The sequence below is a fragment of the Pteropus alecto genome, unplaced genomic scaffold, assembly GCF_000325575.1.
Source record: "Pteropus alecto unplaced genomic scaffold, ASM32557v1 scaffold131, whole genome shotgun sequence".
Taxonomy (NCBI): Eukaryota; Metazoa; Chordata; class Mammalia; order Chiroptera; family Pteropodidae; genus Pteropus; species Pteropus alecto.
The window spans coordinates 21,259,561-21,269,671 of record NW_006434709.1 but is presented as its reverse complement, the minus strand read 5'-3'; the positions used below and the strand labels follow the sequence as shown (position 1 = coordinate 21,269,671).

At 34.0% G+C, this 10,111-nt stretch overlaps 1 protein-coding gene and 1 pseudogene across 3 annotated transcripts in view; both read left to right on the top strand.

The window, feature by feature from the left end:
* The window catches only part of CAMKMT (calmodulin-lysine N-methyltransferase), a 329,988-nt gene that overhangs the window by 60,831 nt on the left and 259,046 nt on the right, over positions 1 to 10,111 (top strand). The window lies entirely within an intron of this gene.
* Positions 9,356 to 9,474, top strand: LOC112477959 (annotated as a pseudogene).

Here is a 10,111-nt window from a genome sequence, read left to right as displayed (position 1 = left end):
TAGTATACCATGGTAGTATAGAACATAGTGAAGCACGAGAGCATGCTTTTCTCCCTTTCGTATTTCTTTGTTAGAGGTTCTAAAACAGGTCTGCTTATCTCTCTCGTGCAGAATCTTTAGTGAAACAGTTCTTTCAGTTTTTTTTTTCATCAGTCCCATGAAGGATGCTCAATAACCAGAGTCACCCTTTCAGTCTAAGAACTCTTCAGTGTCACATTGGTGTGCCTAGTTTCCTCTTCCACATTCCTTTTTGTCTATTTACTTTTAGCATACATTTCTTCTTAGAATTTTCCTCAGCAACTCCCTCCACCCTAATCTCAGCCCATACACTTTGTTGCCTTCATCTCACTAATGTGCTAGACTTGCAAACAGCTGATAGAACTTAAGTTCTTTCCCAAGAGGCTCCTCAGCCACCACGGAGAAGAGGTTCTGGAGGGTCACGTGCCAGCCTGACAACCTAGCTCCTGTTTAATATTTTGTTGCTTGTTTGTATTAGGGTATTTTTTTTTTTTTCCTTAAAAAGATTTTAATGGCATTAGCTTGTGTGAGGGAGCCAGAAATTTGGGGATATAACTCCAGATGCATGTTTATCATGACTCTGTGAGTTTGTAAAACTATCACACTTTCAAGGATCATGAGGCATGGGCATCAGGCATTTATTCTGTGCAACAAGCTCTGCTTAGTGGAGTGACAGTGTGAACCTGGGTATGTTGGAATAGGAAGCTATTTTGCCTTTTCCTATCTTTTCTCCAAACATTGGGGGCTTTAAGAATGCTTTGAGTCTTAGGAAGGGATTTGAAATATAGGTTGTGAGAATCTTTGTTTCAGTCATCTGGAACTTAAGGTTCAAATCAAAGAGCCTTGTTCTTCTTATAGGGCCTTTTGAGCCCTGCCATCCAAACAGGTCTTGTCTCTTGGGTTTACCTAACCAGCCCAGAAATGTCTGAATCCCACCTAGACTCAAGCTGGCATCCCTACCCTACAAGCTATGCTGCTGTAGACTTTGAAGCAGTGTGGGATGATGTGTCGGCTTGGTAAGTAAGGTCATTATATATATATAATTTATATAAAATTTCAATAGTTTATGGATGGAGAATTATATAGTGTTAATGCAAATTAATATTTCTAGATATGTTATATTTCAATTATAGTTTTGGCCAGATGTATATCTTTGCCTCTTTCTTGGTCTCTAATTTATCATTCTTACTTCTTCATCTTCTACCACAGTGAAGCTACCAATGACTTACTGGGTTAACCTTTATAAAAATAGTAAGTCACCAAGGGAGAAGCTCTTCATAAAGTAAGAACGTCGTTTTGCGAATTGTGGCTTGAATAATAGAATGGGCTTTAAGCTCACAGTGTTTGAGATTCTCATGTTGTAGGATCAAATCAAAATATTCCTTCTAGAACAAAGGTACTCTTGGTGGAGCCTAAGGAATAACCTGCCTCGTAGTCTCTGATGTTATAAAAGAATCTGCCCAAAATATGATCTCCATCAAATGTAAAGTTAGAGCCTGGAATCATACTTTTCCTTTCCTTTTTTTTTTTTTCTCCTTTAGCAACCCTGAAGAGTTTTCACCAAATTGCAAACTGGAGTCAGATAATAATGTTTGTTTCTGAGCTTTCAGAGGAAGCTGTTTATTTTAGTAGGCAATTTTCATGTGTGATGAAGTGAAATGTTGAGAAGGCAGCCTCTCATCAGTGGACAAACAATGCCTAAGAATTTAGCTAATGGCCCCCCTTCAGTGCAGAGAATAGATGGCAACAATTGTACTTGCAGACTAGACCTGAAGCTACTTGTTTGGCTGCTAGGTGTTAATGCAAATTTGTTCTTCAGCTCATTCAACCCTGGGGCTCCCATCCTTTGATTTAATTAAATGTAATTGGTTACATTGCTCCTCCCAGGCCCCTGAGGTGTTTTTGTTTATTGCTTACTCTTTGCAATAAAGCTTCAATTCACGGCACAAAATGCGGGATAAATAATTTTTTTCCCTATGTTGGATTTGCAGGGAGATTATTTCGTTCAAATAGTTTAGCTTTACAGTTAAAAGTAAATGACTAGTGAAATAAACTCATTGGGTGGCAAATGTAGCATATCCAGAAGCAAGGAATTAAGTAGGATAAATTACATGAGATTAGGAAAAGTTATGAAGTTGTAATGTTAAATTAGTAAAGATTTGCAAGAGTACACGAGATATCAATGCTGTAAATAAATAAGGCTTTTATAAGTAAGATTATCATTGTTCTAGCACATTATTATTAAGTTACTTTAAAATGCCAGCTATGAAATAGTCTGTAAATTCATTTTTTAATCATGCAGAATTCTCTTATAAATATGTAAGTAGCATTGTTGGGGACAAAAGCAAGAATAATATTGACTTAAATTAGGTCAGCACAATTAACCTATTCCTTTTTAATGAAAGATTTTTTTCCTTCTGCACAAGTTTTGTTTTTAACCCGCAGATATTGTAAATAACATTTTTTTTATAAAGTGATATTTTTTCCCTTTCAAGTTTCATTTTAATTTGACAAGTGGGATAAATTATCTTTGTATTAACTTCTGAAGAAGAGCTCAGAAATTTAAGAAAATTAGAAAAATACCATTAGCACTTCCGAATTCAATTTTAAGTACCAAACTGTATAAATGACTTTTCCCTTTTTTGTCCTTGTCAGATAAAATGGCCTGCCAGAAACTGGTATTTATTATAGCATTGCCTTGTAATCACTTTCTTTCTTCCTTCTTTTCCTGGCCTTTACTTTTCCCTTTTTTACAGCGGAGGTATAGGATACTGCACCAATTTCATTTTCATTAATGCAAAAGGCTTTCTAAATCTTGCTGTGTCACAGGCCTAGCTCATATCTCTTCTGGTGGAAAAAATGAAAAATCCATGATAAGAACACAGGTATTTTCAGTGCAATATAAAGCTTCAATTCCTCACAATAGGATTGTTTTGCAGGAGTTTTATTTTTCTAGGCTTCTCTCATATTCTATTGCTGAGGTACTGGGGTTTTATGTTTATCACGTTGTGCTATCAGAAAGTTAGGCCTTTCTTCTGGTGGATGCCCTTGATGAAAACCAAGTGGTAATTATAATAGAATATGGGAAAACACTCCCCTTGGGAGGTAGAGAACTAGACTGAGATGTCAGTTCAAAGGTAAGTGTTCAGGGAAGAAATGGAGTACCATATTAACATCTTGGAAATGAGCTGTCAAGGAGGCTGTGCTTCACCTTCACAGAGAGTTTTAGCCTCCATCAGTTCAGGGGTAGGCAGAAAACCCAAGTGTAGTCCTAATCCAAAAACATTGGATAGAAAGTTCAGGTTTTGTCAGCTGGGTTCAGGGTGATTTGACTTCTTGCCTGTTTGTATGAAGGAGTCAGAGTTTAGCTATTGACCCTCATACTGGCAAATAAGAATGTTTAACATATTATAATGTGCTGGATACTGAGGGTTTCTTTTGTAAATGGAAATGTAATGTCATACACAGAAGGGAGGGAAATATTCCAGTGGTTTTTTAGATAAAACCAGATTCTTTTCTCTCGTACTTGAGTAATTTCCTCCCTGTGCACTGGTAATAATAAGCCCATTGCCAGTCCCCTGACTGTGACTCTCCTGAATCCACAGCTTTGATTGGAAACTCTCAACCCCTGACTGGTCTCGGGAGCCCTGATTACGGAGGCACCCCACACACTTCCCTCATAAACATTTGGCAGATCAGGAAGTGCTGAAAAGCGATGCCCCTGGCTCTCAGAAGAGGGTACTGGTGGGAGAAGAAATAGAACATTTTCCCTCTTGCAGCTGTCAGAGAGTGATTATGTCAAATGGGTTTTCAAGGAGCCACAAAGTAATTACAGGGTAACTTCTTGACATTATTTTCCAATGTTTGACTCAGCAAATGATGATGATTAATTGATGTGTATTATTTTATGGCTCTGTGAAACTTTGTTTGATACTTTAGATAGAGGTCAGACTAAGTCTTTTTAAGTACTTTGGAGTAGATTTAAAAAATTTTAAGGTATCAATATTTCATTCAAAAGTATTATTTTCCTATAAATTTAAGGGAAATATCTTAGAATCAGATATCTTGCTATAATAGAACTCTGCCATGTCTTTTTACATATTGAATTCATTCATTTGTGTAGTGGTATCTGTGTGCTGTAAATGTGTGTGTTTTGTAAATAAATGAAGTAAGTGAGCTATTTATATTTAAATTAATATAGTAAATGGGCCTTAAATTTTAACATGTTAACTCCCTATTATAGACTCAGATGATTTCCTAAACTAACTGGCCTTCTGGTGACTAATAGAGACAACGTTTGGGCTGCCTTTTTCAGGTAAATTTTTAAAAAAATCAAAACGCGCTATCAAAGTAGTATTTTACTCTTATATTCCGATATTATTGTGGATTTCTGGGGCTAGTGTGAGAGTTAAATGAGTTAAACCACGAAAAGTAAAAGTAATAACTGGCACATGGTAAATGTTCAGTAACTGTGAGCTATATTGAAACATGACAGTAATCATTAAACTTCAAAAAGGTATTTCCTTGTATACTCTCTCACTAATGTGGTCTAATTAGCAGAAAAGAATCTGACACCCTTCTCATTTTCTTCTGTAGTTATGTTCAAGCTGGTCTATCTGTTGGTTTATATCTTTTTATTAATTTTAGTTCAATTTAAAATAGTAAGGAATATTTAAATACGGTGGACTTGAAATGTATTTATATTTACATGTCCTTTTGCTGGGCATATCTTATTGATGAGTGTCTGTATTAAATGATTTCAAGCAAGTAATTGATTCAGGTAGGCCAAGATTTGGACATTCAAAACTGTGATATAGAAACATATTGTAAATTAAGACATCAATTAAAATAATAAGTAATAAATATAATGATACTTTAATTATTTTGTTTAAATATATTTTTTCAAATCAAAGTTGTCAATGATAAGAGAAGTGTTTAGTGATCTTAGATGTTCATAAGCTTGTATATAAAAGATGTTTCATAGCCAGAATGTTTCTTATGAGAAAAATGGAAGTGCTTGATATTCTGAGAATTTGCTTTATATTCAGCCTAGATAAAAAAATATTCTTTTAAATTTCATTTTTGCTTTTGTGCCATAGAAAATAATTTCAATTTGCTGACCTTAAACTGTTCACTGAAAAATAACTACTGTACATATGAATGTCATACGAATGACCAGGTTTTTGCGTAAATGCCAAGATTTGATTAATTTTTGGAAATATGCTTGAATACAGTTACATAAATGAGTACTTTTGAGTAGATTTTTAAAGTTTTGAAGTATCAATATTTCATTCAAAAGTATTATTGTCCTATAAGTTTGAGGGAAATATCTTAGAATCATATCTTGCTACAATAGGACTGCCACATCTTTTTACATACTGAATTCATTCATTTGTGTGGTGGAGTCTGTGTGCTATGCATGTGTGTGTTTTATAAATAAATGAAGTAGGTGAGCTATTTATCGGCCATGTTGCTTCTGCCTGCCAAGTGGATATGTCATCAACATTCCAGGTACAAAAGATGTTTAACCAGTTCAACTGAATAGTCTCCCTTTGTCTCCACATGTGTTTCACAAAGAAAAGATGTTGCTCTCATGGTAACAGAAGGATGGCAGTCTAGGGTTTGCAGTGCCATCTTTATTATGTGTATGATGAATGCAAAGAAACCAAGTATTCAACTGTGGACTGTATGGGTTTTTTTTTTTTTTTTGGTGCTGGTGGTGGTCTTTCTCCATTGATAGGATATTTTAGACTTAAACTCCATCTGTTTATAGGAAGCACAGGGAGTACACCCTTCTGCTGAATTTATTATGTGTATTGCAAATAACAGATGGCTCAGCAATAGGTTTACCCTTCTGTAGGAATTTGTTGTTTCTAAAAGTAACAAACCTTTGTCTTTCAGTATTAACACATCTTACAACATCTGATCTACATCTCTCATTCACTGAGTAAACCTTGCCTGGTTGCTTTGAATCATCAGTTTCCTTGCTCAAGTCCCACCTTTGACATTTTTTATTTTCTACCAGAATTATTATCAGGAAACATTATGTGCCCAGGACTTTCCCAAATTCTATGGTTATATATATATTTACTCTCTCTCTATGATTGCAATTATAGCAAATTGACATGGACTACTTATAAAAAAGATTGATACCCAGGCAACTCTGTATTATTGTGTATATAACTCACCTTACAGTATTTCCTTTATTTAAATATTCTACAGCTCTCGCGTTTCCTTGATTTTTTTTTTCCTTGTGAAGCATGCTGTTAGGTCTTAAGCGAGCCCTGCTTCCTTTTCTTTTTGGAAACTTATTTAAATATATTGTTTTTATTTAAGATTATGAATAGATACAAAATAATATTTATAACATATGTAAGGTATAAAGATGAACAGAACAATGTATGTCCATGAATACACTACATTGAGTGAGTGAAATAGCCAAGGCAGTAAGAAAGGGGTATATGTATGGATATTGAGGGGTAAATGGAAAATGTGTCCAACTGGGTAGGGACCAGAAAACTCTTTCATGGAATTGAACACTAGTATGACACCCAGCTAGTAAAGTTGCCATAGGAAACATCCCTTTTCTTTAAACAAAGTTTTTGGCCATGGCAGCTGGGCAGCACGCTGTCAACTACATGTGATGACTAGCTGACCAACATTTCAAATACTAAATAAAATGCAAGCACTTTCCAAAACATTCCATGTACCTACATGAGTGTTCAGTAAATGCTATTTGTTATTTTGATGGTGATATATATGATAATTTTAATCCCTGTGTTCTCTAGCTGTTGATTCTATTAACTTTTTATAGACATTTTAATGTATATATCCTTGTTTCTTCTATCACTCTTATCTTTACATTTCTCAAATTTTTAAAGCAAAAAATATCATGGTTTAATTCATCTGTTTGATGTATTTATATTTATTTCAAGCTTGTCTAGAGGTATCCAAAATTCTTACTTTTCTAGCCTCTATATTCTTAGGCCTATAAACATTGATACGTGAATCTGAATTCAACTTATTTTTTAAATTTAAAGTTTTATGTTTAATAAAGTAAAGGAAAATTTTCATTCAGGTTTTTTAAAATTCAGTTTTTTTTAACCTGTCTTTCTTTGTCTAGTATTTACTGAATGTAAATGCAAATTATTAAAATTAAGCTTCTGTATAAAAATACTTAACCTAATTCAAAATAATCTCAATTTTTGTAGTCTTGCTTGATTTAAATGAAATTTGAATTTTTTAAAAAATAAGGGAATGTATGGATATTCACAAGCCTATAGATTTCATCACCTCTCTCTCCCATTCTCTTACTGTTCCCTGCATATGTCATCCATCTTCTTAGGTGACAGGAACTGTGAACTATTACTTGCCCTGTGGGGCTTTATCCTATGTCTCCTAGCAGAGTTAGTGGCTGGCTTCTCTTTGTGCCCAGAGCTCTCTGTTTGCAACACTTGTCCTTTTATATTGTAATTATCTGCTTACCTACAATCTCCTCAGCAGACAGGGGGTGACCTTGTCGTATTCATTTTGCCTCCCCAAGCTCAATAAACACAAGTTTGTTGAATGAGTGAAGTAATCTGCATGTGTGTGTGTGTGTGTGTGTGTGTGTGTGTGTGAGAGAGAGAGAGAGAGAGAGAGAGAGAGAGAGAGAGAGAGAGAGAGAGAGAGAGAGAGAGAGAGAGAGAGAGAGAGAGAGAGAGAGAGAGAGAGAGAGAGAGAGAGAGAACATCAGAAGATATCCAGAGCTGCTGTTAATTCTCCTTTAATGATTTGATGAAATTCAGCTATTTTGTGAAAGCTCTCCTCCCCTTTTTAGATAAAAGTTGCTAATAGGTTTCCAACAAAAATGGCAGGAACCTAGATTGCAAACTTACTATTTATGTTTACATATATTAAACAAAGACTCCAAATGAAAAAATTGAACAGAATGTTAATCACAATTTGAGGTTAAATCAATTAGAAAACATAAGTAAGTTTGTTGTCATTTCCAACTTCACATAATGGCATCAAGTTGTCTCTGGGGCATGTATGTTTTAGAATATGAGCATCGTTAGGGTCTTATGAACAACTATACACCATCATGAATTTACATATATAAATACTACTAATTAACATTTGTTTATTATTTTGCATTTCACTGTTATTTACTAACAGATTTCAAGACAATAGGCAATTTTGTAACCTCAGTTTTATAAAAACCACTAGTATTTTTGGTCCCTAGCAACCATTTAGTATGTAAATTAGGTATTCTCAGGCTTAATGTACTTCATTTTTATAAAACAAATACATCATTAATCTGATTAAGTTCTTGGATGGGAGTGTTGTCCTCAGATCATTGTGGATCATTTATTGTTGGGCATGCTTCCAAAAAAAATTCAAGCATGGCACTTACAGTCTAGGTTTAGGAGAATTGTTGAAACCTCCTAAATGATATTTTCCAGAAGAATAGAAAGGCGCTGCTTACTTACAATTGCAAGAATTACCTAAAACTTAATGATGTGTTCTTATCCTTAATTGCAACTCAGTTTGATGATGATTCAGTGCCAGAAACTATGCCATATTTTGCTTTGGTGGTATAAAATGTATAACGAAAACAAGATGATCCAAGTGAATCAAAAATAGATTCCGGCTTTCCTGTAGTGACTTAATGATTATTTGTCTGATTTCAGAAGTTGCTTGATCGGCATGGTTATTATTTCGTATGTCTTTCTTTAGCTTTTAGTTAAATTTACTACTTAAAAACTGAGAATGTTTAATATTAAGGTTAAGGAAAGTTCATGATGTTTTAATTCATATATCAGAAAGAACTGTTAAGAAAATTTAACAAGAATTCTGCCTCCTTAGTTTCATTTACAAAGTTGTATATGTATTCTCTGTTTGGAGGTAGTCTTTGTCTAGTGAAACACAATTATAACTTTCATTTATTGAATTTCTACCATATTACCTCATTCATTTTCCTAGAAATCCTGTGAAGTTACTATGTTTATTCCCATTTTACAGATGATTAAACAAAGGCACAGAAAGGTTAAATTAGTGCCCAAAGGCATACAGATAGCATGTGATTAATTGAGTATTCAACTATATTCTCATTCCAGAACCTCTGCCTCCTCAGAGGAGAGAAAGAAAGAACATAATTTACAAGGCCTATCACCTAGTGGCTGCGATCACTTTGGACAGGGATTGGAAAACTTTTTCTGTAAAGGGTCAGATAGTAAATATTTTAGGCGTTAAGGACCATATATTTATGGTCTTTATCACATTTTTTATTTTTTTACAAACCTTTACAAATATAAAAACCATTCTTAGCTCAGGGTCCTTATAAAAACAGATTGAGGTTTACAGCCATGCCACCCTGAACAAGCCTGATCCCATCTAATCTCGGAAACTAAGCAGGATTGGGCCTGGTTAGTACTTGGATGCGAGACCACCTGTGAAGACCAGGTGCTGTAGGCGTAAAAAATAGAATTTAAAAAAAGAAAGAAAAACAGATTGAGGACCAAATTTGTCAAAAGTCCTTAGTTTGCCAATCTCTAATTTAAGACAGTATCAATAAGCCCTATATATATTTTTTCAGGACTATGTAATTATAGTCAACAATAATATAATACATATCTATAATAATGACTTTTAAACATCAATAAAATGGAAAAATTATGTTCTGTGTACACTATTTAAGAAGGCATGAAAACATGACGTCTTAGATTTTCATCAAAGAAATCAAAATAAAGTTTTAGTATTTATAGTGATATTTTAGATAGCTGGAAGATTCAACTTCTTGAAACTATTTTATAACAGCATAAATGAAAGATTATATTACAAGTGAATTTGACAGTTCCAGAATTTATAACATACCATTTAAGTTTTATCCTTGAATGTTTAATTTTATTTTAAAAGTCTTACCTCCTTGATATTTGAGTGCTTACTATTCTGTCCGACTTTTTTGATATTGCAGACTACTGGTTCCCTTTTTTTCACGGCATACATTTTATTCAGGAATACTAAAGAATAACTGAGAAAATGGTTCTTTACTCTTCTCAAGAAAAAAGTATTCTGTAACTGTAGATGCCAGATTTCTAAGAGTTTTGTTGAT